Consider the following 17,567-nt stretch of genomic DNA (forward strand, 5'->3'; position numbering starts at 1 on the left):
TATTAATTTATATTTTTGTGTATGTTTTATAATATATGTTGTAAATATATAAATAAAATTGTATAAATATGAAATAAAATTTATAAGTAAATGCATGTAAATAAAATACATACATAAATATATAAAATCTAAGTAAATGAGAAAAAAACTACTGAACATATATTGGGGGTGTATTCTCAAATCCCTTTTTTCTTAAAGCACGTGTAATCTAAAATGTTTAGAGACCCCTCGTCTATTAACTTCTAATTGCAGCATCTTAACGGAATTGCCAAGTCAGACACAAGATGGTGTACCAGTGCATCTGAGCCATTTTCTAAAGGGGAACAGATGAGAGAGATTAGAGGAAGGACTAGAATCTGTTATGTGAAGCAAGCAAAACAAATTATGAGAAAACTGTACTATTCATGCAGCAATGACGGCCTTCGTTATTCTCTTCTTTCTCCTAGATGCAAATAAATCAGAAGATGACTAATCTTACCTAAATATTACGTGTATTCTCAGAAAAGAAAATCATGGACTTGGAGAATAGACTTGTGGTTGCCCGGGGGGGAGGGGGAGGAAGTGGGAGGGATTGGGAGCTTGATGGTAAGGGATGCTAACTATTGCTCTTGGAATGGATTAACAGTGAGATCCTGCTGTGTAGCCCTGAGGACTATGTCTAGATACTTACAACGCAGCACGACAATGGGAGAAAAAATTATGGATACATGTATGTGTAACTGGTGCTGTACCGTGGGAAAAAAAAAAAAACTGTGTTGGGGAAAATAACAATAAAAAATAAATTAAAAAAATATTACGTGTATTCTAAATCCATCAGTATGTCATCCAATTTAGGGTTAAATATTGAGGGAAGGAGTTCCTGTCGTGGCGCAGTGGTTAACGAATCCTACTAGGAACCATGAGGTTGCGGGTTCGGTCCCTGCCCTTGCTCAGTGGGTTAATGATCCGGCGTTGCCGTGAGCTGTGGTGTAGGTTGCAGACGCGGCTCGGATCCCGCGTTGCTGTGGCTCTGGCGTAGGCCGGTGGCTACAGCTCCGATTCAACCCCTAGCCTGGGAACCTCCATATGCCGCGGGAGCGGCCCAAGAAATAGCAACAACAACAACAACAAAAGACAAAAGACAAAAAAATATATATATATATATTGAGGGAAAGCTGGTGCTAATAGTTATTGATAACAGGGGTTCTTACATCCTCCCTGCATCCTCCCTGTTACTGTAAAAGCTCCATGAGTGCAAGGACCACGTCTGTCTTGTTTGCTCCCTTATCTCCAGCACCTGGTACAGAACCAGGGCTCAACAAATATTGTTGAGTTGAATTGACTTGTTCTGGAGAGGTCTCTTTTTCTTTGGTCAATCAAGGTTATAAGTGGGACTGAATCTTCAAACTTTCAAGAGCGTTAAAAAAGAATAGTTGGAAAATTTTATACAGTTTTTCTCCACCAGTCAGTGACCCTTCCAGGTGGCATCAAATCATCTGTAGAGGCCTTTCTCTTTTCTTTCTTCCTTTCTTTTCCTTTTCTTCCTCCTTCTTTTAATATCTGGGGAGTTTCCCTAGTAGATACATGGTTGTCAGTGGTTACCCGTCTAGTTAGAAAAAAAAAAAAAAAATCTGGCATCTGTGTTTTCTGAGAACAAGCCCTAGACAGTGGAAATTGCCAGGTGAAGCAAAAACCTAACATACAAACCAAACGATCAACCTCTGGTGGTTAGGATGATTATTTTAAAGTCTATGGATGTGAGATGGCTGTCTGTGTAGTTACAGCTAGATGAATGCACTTGCAAATGAAAAGTTCAATTAAGTGAATAACCACAGTGACAGTGACAAAGACTTTTCTAGGAAATGCTAGTGCAGTTTCCATTTCTGGTATTTTTCCATTCCTTTAAATGTCTGTTTTGGTTCATTGTTGATACCTAAAGTCCTGAAAATACTTAACTCACACTGTGCTATGAACAACTGAGGATCATTTGTTAGAAAAAATATTGAGATAGTTGCCAGCATAGTGACTAAGTGCATCAGACAGATATTGGCACCGGTTAAGCTTGGTAAGAACGTTTTGACATACATTTTAACCTTTTACTTTAATAAGGAGATTAGAATCTAAGATTATTTATCCTTACGGATTTGCTTTGGAAAAGTTCCATTTCTGAAAGGTTTTGCTTAATCATCAATTTTACTCATCCGTCTAAAGTATTATACTTAAAGGATACCAATATAATTTGTAAATATACTTGTAGTATCGTGTGTTGAAAGGCTCATATAAAATATTGTAGTGCAAGATTCATAGATTATTAGATTCATAGATTATTCAAAGATTCTTAAAATGCAGAGTTGTAACTTTTTCACAGCTGACATTCATCAAGCACAGATGTTGTTTATCAATGAACAAACCACATCGAAAATGCCATGCCTTGGATAGGAGCAATGCATTTTCAAGAGGTTTTTAGGTTGCCGGAAGTCTTCATAAATGAAAATAAAGGTTAAACAGTAAAATGAGACATGAGGCAAATTTAAAAGACTGACAGCCACAGGATCCTGCACAATACAAATTCGCTTCACAGTCTGTCTCTGCTGTTCGCAAAAGCTAAATCCAAGAGACATACGATTTAGGAGAGTCGCAGATTCATAATAATAATGCCTTGTAACTGGTCATCAGAGGCAGAACTTTTGGTGGCCAAAGAGAAAGTGTTTAATAGGTTATTCTAAAGAGGAGAGTGATTCACGTAAGAGACAAATTTCTCAAACCTTCCTATGCAAAACCACACAATATTTTTCTTTCCTCCCTCCCTCCCTTCCTTCTTCCTTCCTTCCTCTCTCTCTTTCTCTGTCTCTTTCTTTCATTCTTTTCTTTCTTTCCCTTCCTTCCTTCTTTTGTTATAAAGTTGCCCAATGAAAGTCTAATGAAGGACATTCTGGAACATAGATGCTTGGTGAGCATTCATATTTCTTTTCTATATATCAGTCTTTTAGTCTCCAATTATCTTTGTTCTAGGCTTCTCAAAGATAAATAATATGCTCTAGTTTCCAAAGTGAGATAACCTCAAATCCATCCCATCTCTGTATCCACATCAGAGCCAAGCTCCCTGGGTAGTGAGCACTGGTGGCTGCCTCGTGGGATATGGCTTCTCTAGTCTGCTGTCTACAATCCCAAACACACATTACACACAGTGTAAAGTGGTGGAGTGGGAATGACAGAGGCTTCCCTTTAGAAAGGAGAAAAATGTGAGACACCAGAAGTTGATGGTCTGAACAACAGTGTCTGCTGGGTAACCTCTGTTAAAACTGAGAGAGGAACAATCTCAATTAAGTATCCTTTTCTACAAGTAAAACACAACAGAGTAATAACAGGGTAAATTAATCACTTATCCTTTCCTCTCCAGTCTCTACCCCAAAAGTAATAGTTTTGTGAGAATCTTTCCACGTTTTTCTTCTTGCCTCTATAGGTCTGTAAAAGCATGATACATTTTTTTTTTCCTACCTTTAAATAAAAATTGAGCCATGCCATCGATCTATCAGTTCATCCATGTATCCATCTTTTGTTTTCTTTACCACATGGGATAAACTTCATTCCACAACATACATAATATACCTAATTCATTTTTTCAGTAACTACAAGTGTTCCACACTAGGTCTATACTGATATGTGGTCAACCCTTCTCTCATTTTAAAGTTTTTAGTTTTTTCCAATTTTCCTCTTAAAAAACCAACATACGTACCAAAATAAAAATATTCTTAAACATGTACCAATGTACACTGCTTTTATTTGTGTGTAATAGAATCTCACATGTGATTTGTTAAATCAAAGGGTATGGGCTTTTACCCTTGAATGGATTATGCCAGATTATTATTCAAACTATAGTAATTCACACTCCTGCTAGCATGCAACATCATCACTAACAGTGAATGTTGCCCTGTAATCTTCTGTAATTTTTAGTGATATAGCAGTTGAGAAATGGGCACGACATTGTAAATCAACTATACTTTAATAAAAAATTAAAAAGGTGAGAAATGATATCTTGTTGCTTTGAATAACTACAAACATCTCATATACCTGATGATTTTTACGAATATATATTATTCATTTATCTCAGCCTACCGTCAAATAATGTGGATCCTTAACACAACAAGTGAGGCCAGGGATCAAACCCACATCCTCGTGGATACTAGTCAGGTTCGTTACCAATGAGCCACAATGGGAACTCCACTCCAGTTAGTTTTATATAAGATGCTAAAATATTTATCAGCTCTAGAAGTTCCATTTGCTTATTTTTTATCTTTGCCATTTCTCTTGTTATCATTAGTTCCTTTAAATACTTGAATGCATTTATAATAGTTGTAGTAAAGTCTTTGTCTGCTAGTTCTGTCATCTCCGCTTTTTCTGGATATATTTCTTTTGCCTGATGTTTCACTTATGAGTCACATATTGTGCCTATCTAGTAATTTTTTTTTACCAAATGCTAAATATCGTAAATGTTATGTAATCTACAAAGGCAAAAATATTTGCTCTCTGACCCTATACAGAAAAAAATTTCCTAACCTTGCCCTAGATTATAGTATTGTGTTGAGTATAATTGTCAGTATATGAAGTACACAGCATGCGATTGTTTTTTAAAGTCCTATTTTCCACACCACCCCCAATTTTTTCTTTTACAATTAATACATCGGTACATTTTTTTTTTATTGGGCAAGAGTCAAGAATACAAGAGTGGAGAGAAAATATGAACCATCTCTGTTGTTCCCCATCCGCATCGCAAACTCAACAATTAATCAAATTTGATTTGGGGAGATTTTAGTTCTATCGTAATTTCTATCGGTTCTTCCAGACGGTGCTTAGACACTCTCTGTTTTTTGAATTTATGCAAACTTAGCAATGTCTAACCTCGATACCTACTTTATGTTCATTGTACTCACAAACATACCTTTATTGTGTGGGTATATTTGGGGCTGTATACACACTGTTCTTTTCTAGCACCATTCATTACTCATCTTGGAGTCCTTTCCCGTTTGAGGTGTATAAGCCTACCTCTTATTTTTGGTACACAATTTCATCACATCTATAACAAAAACAGGCCACAATTCATGAACTATTTTAATGGACATTTTTATTTCTAATTTTCCATTATGGCACACAATAGTGTAAGAAATACACTTTACATTGTTTATATACTCATTTCAGAAACTTTGTGGCTATTTTATGGGGTAAATTTTTAAGGTGGAATTTAAGCATCAGAGAAATTACATGTTTATAATTTTTTATTGAGATATAATTGACACGTAACGTATTTGTTTCACATGTACAACATAATGATTTGATATGTGTATCGTGAAATGATCATCATAATGTCTAGTTAATATCCATCGCTGCACATACATAATTACAAATGTTTCTTCTTGTGATGAAAACTTTCATGATTTACTATCTTAGCAACTTTCAAGTATATAATACAGTATTATTAACTATGGTCACCATGCTGTATGCATCCCCAGGACTGATTTATTTTATAACTGGAAGTTTGTACCTTTTGACCACCTGACCAATTTCACCCACCCACCTTCATCCCCTGCTTCTGGCTAACACCAATCTATTTTCTGTATCCATGAGTTTGGTGTTTCTTTGTTTTTTATATTTCACACATAAGTGAGATCATACAGTATTATTTTTCTCTGACTTATTTCCCTCAGTGTAATACCCTCAAGGTCCATCCATATTGTTGCAAATGACAGAAATTTCTTCTTTTTTTTTCTTTTTTTAAATTAAAGTACAGATGATTTACAGTGCTGTGCTAATTTCTGCTGTACAACATAGTGACCCAGTCATACACATATATACATTCTTTTTCTCATATTATCTTCCATCATGTTCTCTCCCAAGAGACTGGATATCATTCCCTATGCTCTACAGTAGGACTTCATTGCTTATGCAGTCTAAATCTAATAGTTTTGTTTGTTTGTTTGTTTTGTCTTTTTGCCTTTTCTAGGGCCACTCCCACAGCATATGGAGGTTCCCAGGCTGGGGGATCCAATTGGAGCTGTAGCCACCAGCCTATGCCAGAGCACAGCAACACGGGATCCGAGCGGCATCTGCAACCTACACCACAGCTCACGGCAAGACTGGATCCTCAACCCACTGAGCAAGGCCGGGGATCGAACCCGAAACCTCATAGTTCCTAATCGGATTCGTTAACCACTGCGCCACAACGGGAACTCCTAAATCTAATAGCTTAACAGCATCTACCAAACCTAAACTCCCAGTCCATCCCACTCCCTTCCCCTCCCCCTTGGCAAACACAAGTCTGTTCTCCATGTCTATGAGTCTGTTTCTATTCTGAAGATAGGTTCATCTGTGCTGTATTTTAAATTCCACATAAAAGTGATATCATATGGTATTTGGCTTTCTCTTTCTGGATTACTTCACTTAGTATGAGAATCTTGTAAACCAGCTATAATGGAAAAAATAAAAATAATTTAAAATAAAAAAATTTTAAAGAGACTCTTGTTGCATTCATGTTGTTGCACATGGCATTATTTTGTTCTTTTTTATAGCTGAGTAGTATTCTACCATGTATATGTACCACATCTTCTTAATTCACTTATCAGTCATTGGGTATTTAAGTTGTTTCCATGTCTTGATTATTGTGAATAGTGCTGCAGTGAACATAGGAGTTCATGCATTTTTTCGTTTTTTTTTTTAGGGCCACACCCATGGCATATGGAGGTTCCCAGGTCAGGGGTCCAATCAGAGCTATAGCTGCTGGCCTATGCCCCAGCCACAGCAATGCTGGATCTGAGCCGCATCTGTGACCTATATATACCACAGCTCCAGGCAACTCCAGATCCTTAACCCACTGAGCAAGGCCAGGGATCAAACCTGCATCCTCATGGATACTAGTCAGATTCGTTTCCACTGAGCCATGATGTGAACTCCCTATCCTTGAGATATTCTTGAATGTCCTTGAATTATATTTTTGTCCAGATATATGCCCAGGAGTGGGATTGTTGGATCAGATTGTAGTTTCTATATTTAGTTTTCTAGGGAACCTCCATTCTGCTTTCCATAGTGGTTGTACCAGTTTACATTCCCACCAGCAGTGGAGGAGGATTTCCTTTTCTCCACATCTTCTCCAGCATTTGTTATTTGTTGACTTGTTAATGATGGCCATCCTGACTGGTGTGAAGTGGTACCTCCTTGTAGTTTTGATTTGCATTTGTCTAATAATTAGTGATGTTGAGAATTTTTTCATGTGCCTATTGGACATCTGTGTGTCTTCTTTGGAGAAATGTCTATTTAGGTCTTCTGCCCATTTTTCAAAATTTTTTTTTTTTGCTGTTGAGTTGTATGCATTGTTTGTATATTCTGGAGATTAAACCCTCATTGGTTACATTGTTTGCAACTATTGTCTCCCATTCTGTAGGTTGTCTTCTAATTTTCTTTTTTAACGGTTGCCTTTGTTGTGCAAAAGCTTGTAAGTTTGATTAGGTCCCACTGTTTTGTTTCTGTTTTTATTTCTTTAGTTTTGGGAGACTTACCTAGGAAAACATTTGAACAGTCGATGTCAGAGAATGTTTTGCCTATGTTCACTTCTAGGAGTTTTATAGTGTCTTGTCCTGTAATTAAGTCTTTAACCATTTTGAGTTTATTTTTGTGCAAGGTATGAGGATGAACCGTGAAGAATGAAATCATAATTTCATTGATTTACATGCAGCTCTCACTCCTGTAGGTAAGTCTCTGTGAAACAGTTATTTTCCAGTCTGTGGGGCTTCCCACCCGGGAGGTATGGGGTTGCTTATATCACATAATCGCCCCTCCTACCTCTTTTTCTTTTTTTTTTTTTGTCTTTTTGCCATTTCTTGGGCCACTCCCACAGCATATGGAGGTTCCCAGGCTGGGGTTGAGTTGGAGCTACAGCAGCCAGCCTACACCACAGCCACAGCAATGCAGGATCCAAGCCAAGTCTATGATCTACACCACAGCTCACAGCAACACTGGCTCCTTAACCCACTGATTGTGAACAGGGATCAAACCTGCATCCTCATGGATGCTAGTCAGATTCTTTTCCACTGAGACATAATGGGAACTCCTCTGACTTTTGCCATTTTTATTATATGTCTTGGTGTGGGGCAGTTTGGGTTCAACTTGTTTGGGGCCCTCTGTGCTTCCTGTATCTTGATACCTGTTTCATTTAGATTTGGAAAGTTTTCAGCCATAATTTCTCAACTATATTTTCAATCTTCATTTTTCTTTCTTCTCCTTCTGAAAATCCTGTTATGCATAGATTGGCCCACTTTATATTATCCCATAGATCTCTTATATTGCTTTCATGTTTTTTTCATTTGGTTTTCTGTCTCATTGGGTGATTTCCATTATTCTGTCTTCCAAGTCACTTTTTTGTTCCTCTGCATTATTCATTCTGCTCTTCAATGTCTTTAACTCAGCCTGCATCTCTGTACCTAAATTTTCTAATTTTTCTTGGTTCCTCTTTATATTTTCTAGTTCCTTTCTAAAGCAATCTGCATTATTGTTTATATCTGCTCTTAATTCCTTCAGTATTTTCATTATCTCCTTTTTGAACTAGGTGTCTATTAGACTGCAGAGTTCTGTTTCATTGTTTGCTTCTTCAGAGGAATTCTCCTTTTTTTTTTTTTTTTTTTAAACTAGGAATGGCTCCCGAGCTGCTTCATTTTGCTTATATTTTTCTTTTTCTGTGCATTCAGGGAAAACAACTATCTACTGTAGTCTTGGAGGGCTATTCATATGCAAAGGCAGCCCTGGGTAGCTTGTGAGGGCTTACTTTTGCTTTGTTTTGTTTTGGTGTGAGGGCTGCTTTTGGTTTGGGTGGTTGCCTTCTCTTTCCTCAATGTGTGCAAGCTGTTATCCCCTTGGTAGGTGGTGTACCTGTCGGGGTACGCCCTGCATGTTCTTCCAGGGAGATGAGGCAATGGGCAGGGCCTATAGCCAGTGCCTAGTTGCTGAGCACTTGACAGAGGGGAGGACTCATGGGCCATGGGGGTGCAGGCTGCTCCAGCTTGCAGGCCCCTGGGCAGTGGCAGTGACCCTCAGGAATGTGAAAGTAGCTTCCAGATTCTATGGCAATGGCAGGATGTGTGCGTTCCCAGGGAATGAGGGCAATGGGTGGTACTTGGTTGCAATGCCCTCCTCAGTGGCAACCCCAAGAACTTTAGATTTTTGTTTTGTTTTAGGGCTGTACCCAGGGCATATGGAATATCTCAGTGTTGGGGGTGAATTGGATTTGCTGCTGCCAGTTTACACTGGAGCAACAGCAATGCCAGATCCTTAACCCACTGGACATGAGGCCAGGGATTGAACCCACATCCTCAAGGATACTAGTTGGGTTCTTAACCTGCTGAGACACAATGGGATTGGGGCTGCAAGTGCTGCCTGTTCACAGGACCCCTAGTCATTGCAGGCCATGCCCACCTTTGGAATCTGAGATGGTTGCAGTGGTTTGTACCTGCTGCCCATAGCCTGTACAAGAGGTGCCCTGCCAACCATGAGCCCACACCTGCACAAAGATATTCCTATGGTGGTCCACCCCCTCCTCCTCTTGCTCTTCCCAACAATGGCACCTTGCTTTTCCTGTGGGCCCAGGCTTCCTTCTGCACTCTCTGGGCGGTGGTTCTCTTTCTGCTCCCCAGCCTATTGCGTACTGCTCCCTTGCTGCCTCAGGGTGTCTCCACACAGCCAACCCTAGTGCTCGTCCTGCAAGTGACCTCCAAAGCCTGAGTCTCAGCACCCAGCCCCGGCCCGAGTGTCTCAGGCCATGGTGTCCAGGGCCATGGTACTGATGGTCTGTGTAGCTCTCTCTGTTTTGCCTTCAGTCTAGCGGCTCGGCATTTCTTCGAGGCTTTGAGGTTCCCCTTCCATCTCCCCATCAGTTAGGTGGCCTCCCAGGGTGCAGATTCTTTTCCTCTTTCACAGCTCCCTCTCTGGGTACCAGTCCCACTGTGATTGCTTTTTTTCTCTTCTCTCTCTCTTTTTGCCATATTGTTCTCTCCAGTTATGTGGAGGGTTTCTTGCCCTTTTTGGATGTCTAAGTTCTTATATCAATGTTCATTAAGTGTTCTGTGTGAATAATTCTACATTAGATGGGGATTTTTGATGTTTTTATGGGAGAAGGTGAGCACCACATCTTACTTCTCTGTTCTCTTGATCCCCTGGATGAATTCCTCTTTTTTTTTTTTTTTTTTTTTTTTGTCTGTCTTTTTTGAGGGCCGCACCTGCGGTATATGGAGGTTCCCAGGCTAGGGGTCGAATCGGAGCTGTAGCCGCTGACCTACGCCAGAGCTACAGCAACACAAGACCCAAGCCGAATCTGTGACCTATACCACAGCTCACGGCAATGCCGGATCCTCAACCCACTGAGCAAGGCCAGGGATCGAACCCGCAACCTCATGGTTCCTAGTCAGATTTGTTTCCGCTGTGCCACGATGGGAACTCCCCCCTGGGTGAATTCTTTATATATTTTGCATATTAACCCCTTATGAGATATATGACTTGCAATTTTTTTCTCCCATTCAGTAGGCTGGCTTTTCATTTTGTTGATGGTTTTCTTTGCTATGCAGAAGATTTTTGGTTTGATGTAGTCCCACTTGTTTACTGTTGCCTCTGTTGCCTTTGCTTTTGGTATCAAATCTTAAAAAAACAAAGTCAAGGAACTTACTGCCCATATATTCTTCTAAGAGTTTTATGGTTTCAAATCTTATGGTCAAGCATTTAATCTGTTTTGAGTTAATTTTTATGTAAGAGAGTGGTCTATTTACATTCTTTTGCAAGTGGCTGTCCAGTTTTTCTTGTACCATTTATCTAAGAGATTGTTCTTTCCCTGTAGTATAGTTTTGGCTTCTTTGTTGTAAATTAATTGATTATATATGTGTGGGTTTATTTCTGGGCTCTCTATTCTGTTCCACTGATCTGAGTCTGTTTTCTTTCTTTTTTTTTTTTGTCTTTTTGCCATTTCTTGGGCCGCTCCCGTGACATATGGAGGTTCCCAGGCTAAGGGTCCAATCGGAGCTGTAGCTGCCGGCCTACACCACAGCCACAGCAACGCAGGATCCAAGCTGCATCTGCAACCTACACCACAGGTCATGGCAACGCCAGATCCGTAACCCACTGAGCAAGGGCAGGGATCGAACCCACAACCTCATGGTTCCTAGTCGGATTCATTAACCACTGAGCCACGACGGGAACTCCCTGAGTCTGTTTTCTTAAGATTGTTTTGGCTATTCAGGGCCTTTCATTGTTCCATATAAATAATTATATGTTCTGTTTCTGTGAAAAATGCCATTGGAATTTTTTTAGGAATTGCATTGAATCTTTAAATTACTTGAGGTCGTATGGACATTTTAACAATATAAATTGTTCAAGTCTATGAACATGGATATTTTTCAATTTATTTGTGTCTTCAATTTCTTTCCTCAATGTCTTATTATTTTCAGTGTACAGATCTTTCACCTCCTTGGTTAAATTTATTCCTAGATATTTTATTCTTTTTTATGCAATCGTAAATGGAATTTTTTTCTAATTTTCTCTTTCTGATAGTTTGTTATTAGTGTATAGAAACGTAACTAATTTTTTTATATGGATTTTGTATCATAAAGCTTTACTGAATTCATTTATTAGTTCTAAAAGTTTTTTTGGTAGAATCTTTAGTGTTTTTTATATATAGTATAATGTTATCTGCAAAAAGTGACAATTTTACTTCTTCCTTTCTAATTTGGATGAATTGTATTTCTTTTTCTTGACTAATTGTTCTGACTAGAACTTCCAGTACTCTGTTGAATAAAGGTGGTGAGAGTGGGTAGCTCTGTCTAGTTTCTGATCTTAGAGGAAATATTTTCACCTTTATACCATTGAGTTATTATGTTAGCTGTGTACTTATCATATATGGCCTGTATTATATTGAGGTATATCTCCTCTTTGTTGAGAGTTTTTATTATGAATGGATGTAGAATTTTGTCATATGATTTTTCCTGCATCTATTGATATGATCATATGATTTTTATACTTCAGTTTGTTAATATGATGTAACACCTTGATAGATTTGTGGATGAACCATCTTTGCACCCCTGGAATAAATCCTACTTGATTATGTGTATAATCCTTTTAAAGTATTGTTAAATTTGGTTTTCTAATATTTTGTTGAGGATTTTTACATCTATGTTTTACATATATTTTTACATCTATTTTTACATCTATTTTTACATCAGGCACACTGGCCTATAATTTTCTTTTCTTATAGTGACTTTGTCTGATTTTGGTATTAAGGAAATACTGATCTCATAAAATAAGTTTGGAAGTGGTCCCTTCTCTTTTATTTTTTGAGAAGCTTTTGAAAAACTTGGCATTACTTCTGTAAATGTTTGTTAGAATTCACCAGTGAAGCCATCTGGTCCTTGGAAGGGTTTTTTAAAAAAAAATATTTTTATTACTCAATGAATTTATTACATTAATAGTTGTACAATGATCATCACAATCCAATTTTATAGGATTTTCATCCCACCACCCCAGTGCATCCCCCCACCCCGCATTGGAAGGGTTTTGATTCATGATTCAATCTCCTTATTAGTAATCAGTCTGTTTAGGTTTTCTGTTTCTTGGTGATTCAGTCTTAGTAGCACATATGGTTTCTAGGAAATGATCCATTTCTTCTAGGTTGTCCAAGTTTTTGTGTATAATTGTTCATGGTAGTCTCATGATCTTTTTTATTTCTGTGGTATCAGTTATAATGTCTCCTCTTTCATTCTGATTTTATTTATTTGGGTTATCTCTCTCTTTTTTTGGGGGGAGCCTAGTTCATATCCCATTTTAACATTTTGTTTTGTATACTTTGTAGCTAAAATGTACTAAGGACTTCTCTAAATTGGTAAGAAAAAATAGCAGAAAATTAGTTATGGCTATAAATAGACAATTCACAGAAGGAAAAACCTAAATGCTAATAAATACACGGAGAGATGCTCGACTTCATTCTTCGCAAACTAAACCTACACCGAGACCATTTTTTCAATAACAACTTGAGATATTTTTTCAATAACAACTTGAGATACATTGAAATATAGGTACTATATGAACAACTTCTGTCAATTTGAACTTGAAATATTTTTGCACATGGAAATATGGTAAATTAGTTACATATGGGGATTTTCACAGTAGCATTTTGTACCAATTTTCATTAATATAGGACTGGTTATGCAAATGCAATGCTCCGCTTTAAAAGAATGAGGCAATTTCATATGAATTGATATGAAATTATTCCCAAGATATATTGATAGGTGAAGAAAGATGAGAAATGTTCCACTATGCTGTCATTTTGTAAAAAAAATAAGAAAAATATTTATTTGTCTATGTATGCCTAGGATATCTCTGAAAGAATGCACAAGAAACCAAGAGTGATTTCCCCAGAGAAGGGAAATGAGTGGCTGGGGAAGGGTGGAAGGACATTTTAAGATAATATTTCTTTCTTTTTGTATTTAAAAAACTTGAACTATATGTATGCTATAGTTATTTTATAAATAATTTTTTTTAATTTCTACATAAGTTTCTGGCATTACTTATTATGTTAATTTCAACTTTATTGTTTATTGCTATTATAAGTGAAATCTTTTGTGTTTTCTAACTGGATAATGCCGGAACTAAAGAGCACTAATGATTTTTATATACTGATCTTGTTCTGATAAATTATTGTAATAATCTTTTAGGAGTTCCTATTATGGCTCAGTGGGTTAAGGCACAATGTTTGTGTAAGCATGCAGGTTCGATTCCTGGCCTTGCTCAATGGGTTAAGGATGCAGCATGTGTGTAAGCTGCAGCATAGGTTATAGATGTGGCTGGGATCTGGTATTACCATGTCTGTGGCATAGGCCTCAGCTGCAGCTCCAATTCAACCCATGGCCAAAGAACTTCCATGAGCCACAGGTGTGGCTGTAACTAGAAAAAAAGCTTTTATAATAGTTTATTTATCACAGTTCATCTTATTTTTTATGTAAATAATTATATCACATAAAATTATGAAACCTTTTGTCTCTTCAACTTCTAATTCTTATATTTCTTATTTTTTAAATTGTCTTATTATCTTGTTTTGGTGGAGTTTTCCTTGTCCCATTTTCTCTAACAAGTCAAACTTGTGTGGTTCACAGACTTATTCAAGCTTTCCATCAAGCATGGGTCTGAAGCTATTTGCTTATTCTCCACGTTGCCGAAACTCAGCCTCTGTCCACCAGTGCTGAATAGAAATATGGAGACAGGATTTGGGGCAAGGGGAAAAAAATAGCTTTATTGCTTTGCCAGGCAAAGGAGGCCACAGCAGACTAATGCCCTAAAGACTGTGCCCTCCTTTGGGAAAGAACAGGAAGTATTTTACAGTTTGGGAGTAGAAAATAAGGCCACAGATAAGGATCAGGGTAGATGCAAGCTTTCATTCTTCTTCAGATCTGGTGTTTAGTGGCCCCAGGGCTGGTTCTTCTCTTTGGTTTTCATTTATTGGGGGTTCATTTATTTATTTATTCATTTATTGGGGGTTCTGCAGAAGAACTCAAAGATATTGCTACTATATGCCATGAAGAGGAACCAGGATCCTCCCCCAGGGTTGCACTATTGTTTCTTAACTGCTCCTCCCTGGTCTCTGCATCCTCTCTTCCCTGATTAGCAACTGTTTGAACCTGCCCTTTGGAACTCAGAGAATGTCTTGGAGGCTGAATGAGGCCTATTTCCTAAAAACAAGAAGTGGGGGTGGGGGTGGGGGTGAGGGTGGGGATCGAGAGAGTTCCCGACGTAGCGCAGCAGAAACGAACCTGACTAGCGTCCATGAGACGCAGGTTTGATCCCTGGCCTCGCTCAGTGGGTTAGGGATCCAGCATTGCCATGAGCTATGGTGTGGGTTGCAAACAAGGCTCAGATCTGGCATTGCTGTGGCTGTGGTGTAGGCCGGCAGCTACATCTCTGATTTGAACCCCAGCCAGGAACCTCCATGTGCCTCGGGGGCAGCCCTAAAAAGCAAAAAAAAAAAAAAAAAACCCACAATATGCTCCCTACAAGACACTCACCTTAGGAAAAGACACATATAAATTGAAGAAATCGGGGACATAGACATGTGTCCGGGAGTTCCTGTTGTGGCACAGTGGTTAACGAATCCGACTAGGAACCATGAGGTTGCGGGTTCGGTCCCTGCCCTTGCTCAGTGGGTTAAGGATCCGGCGTTGCCATGAGCTGTGGTGTAGGCTGCAGACGCGGCTCGGATCCCGTGTTGCTGTGGCTCTGGCGTAGGCCGGTGGCTACAGCTCCGATTCAACCCCTGGCCTGGGAACCTCCATATGCCGCGGGAGCGGCCCAAGAAATAGCAACAACAACAAAGACAAAAAGACCAAAAAAAAAAAAAAAAAAGAAATGTGTCCATGCCCAGGAGCCCTACAGGGCCCTGCTTGGTTTCATAAGCAGTAAAACTCTAGACCCAGAAGTCTGTAATTATTTCCTTCACTCCTGTGAGTTGTTCTGTTTTAGCTCCTCCTCAGGGCTTTGACATTGGGCCTCTCTTCATTTCTGGCAAATGGGGTTGGTCTTTCTTGCTTTTGTCTTGGCTATGTATATTAAACAAACTAAAAAAAAAAAAAAAAAAAAATTCAGAATTTCTATGTCTTTGGAGTTAGAGACAGCTTCTAAATCAGCTGCTAGGTTATTATCAGGAAATCTCTACCTGCAATGGAGGGGATATTTTTATTGCCCCCTCCTCCAATTCATATTTTAAAGCCTTAATCTACCCAGTGTGATGGGTTTTAAAGGTAGGCCTTTGGGAAAGTAGGTTTGGATGAGGTCATGGGGGTGGAGCCCCCATGATGGGATTGGTGCCCTCACAAGGGTTTGAACAGATCTAAGTTCTGGCTTGACATTATGAAGAAACCAAGAAAGCTCTCACTGGAACCTGATCATGCTGTCACCCTGATTTCAAACGTCCAGCCTCCAGAATTGTGAGAAAAAAATATATTGTTGTTTAATCCAGTCTCTGGAATTCTTGTTACAGTGCTCCAGACTAAGACACCTTCTGACCACCACCCCTTTATCCACTGTTGTTCCTATTGCTTTTCCCAGTACTCAAATGTAGATATAGTTGGCAAATCTTTTTTTTTTTTTTTTTTTGAGAACTTCCTTGTTTCTTTTCATATTCTTTCACCATTGGTGTATTAATATTCTGCTGCTGGGGAGTTCCTGTTGTGGTGCAGCAAAAACGAATCCGACTAGGAACCATGAGGTTGTGGGTTCGATCCCTGGCCTCGCTCACTGGGATAAGGATCTGGCATTGCCTTGCGCTGTGGTGTACATCGCAGACATGGCTCAGATCAGATGTTGCTGCAGCTGGGGTGTAGGCTGGCAGCTGTAGCTCGATTGGACCCCTGACTGGGAACCTCCATATGCCTTGGGTGTGGCCCCAAAAAGCAAAAATAAATAAATAAATAAATAATAAAAATGTTCTAAATTAAAAAAAAATTCTGCTGCATCACAAATTGCCACATAATTAGCACTTTAAAACAGCATATATTCATTATAGTTTTGCTGAGTCAGGAGTCTGAGCACAACTCAGCTGGTTCTCTGCTCAGGTCTCACAAAGCTGTAGCCAAGATCTCTCTCAGGGCTGTGACATTATCTGAAGCATGCCATCCTCTTCCAAGCTCACATGGTGGTTGGAAGATTTCATTTCTATGTAGCTGTAGATCTCTTGGTGGCTTGCTCCTTCAAGGCCAACACAAAAATCCCTTTGAATTCAGGGAGATCCCCAGTCCCTCTTTTAAAGGGCTCATCTGATTAGATCAGATCCATCCAAGATAATCTCCTGTTTAATTGACTCACCTGCTTTGGGACCTTAATTTTAGCCACAAAATACCTTCACCTTTGCCACATAAGCTATCATAATTACAGCAGAGAGCTCCTGTCACTTCTACCATTTTCCATTGGTTAGAAACAGGTCACAGGTTCTACCCACACTCAAGGAAAGAGGATTACACAAAAGTATGAACACAAGAGAGTGGGAACCATGGGGCTATCCTAGAAGTCTGCCTGTTGCCCTGGGTAATCTCATACTTAGATACTACTTGAAATTCATACTTTAGCAGGAATGAATATCAAATGTGTATCCCAATTTCAGTTTCTTTTTCAACAAGCTTTTCAACCATCTAGTGAGCATCTCTGTCTCTGGGGCCTATTAACATTTCAAACTCAGTACAGTGAACTTTGATCAATGATGTATCTACTGATTCTCACATAAGGAAATAATTGTTTGGGCTCGTAATTTTAATTTAGCCTTTAAAGGCATGAATTTCCTCTGCAGGTACCCATACCACAAGCTGATCTTTTTTTTTTTTTTTCTTTAACTGTTAGGGCTAGTACATTAAAAAGTTGAGTTTCATTTGCTAGGCACTCAGCCAGGTTAACTACTAAGTCACTTGCTGCTACAGAGCAGTGTCTCAGGATTCAAATATGCTTCAGCATCCTTAGAAATTACACATTATGCAGCATTCCCACTATGGCACAATGGGATCAGTGGCATCTTGGGAGTGCTTGATTTC

The sequence above is a fragment of the Sus scrofa genome, chromosome 6 (assembly GCF_000003025.6).
Source record: "Sus scrofa isolate TJ Tabasco breed Duroc chromosome 6, Sscrofa11.1, whole genome shotgun sequence".
In the NCBI taxonomy this organism is placed as follows: Eukaryota; Metazoa; Chordata; class Mammalia; order Artiodactyla; family Suidae; genus Sus; species Sus scrofa.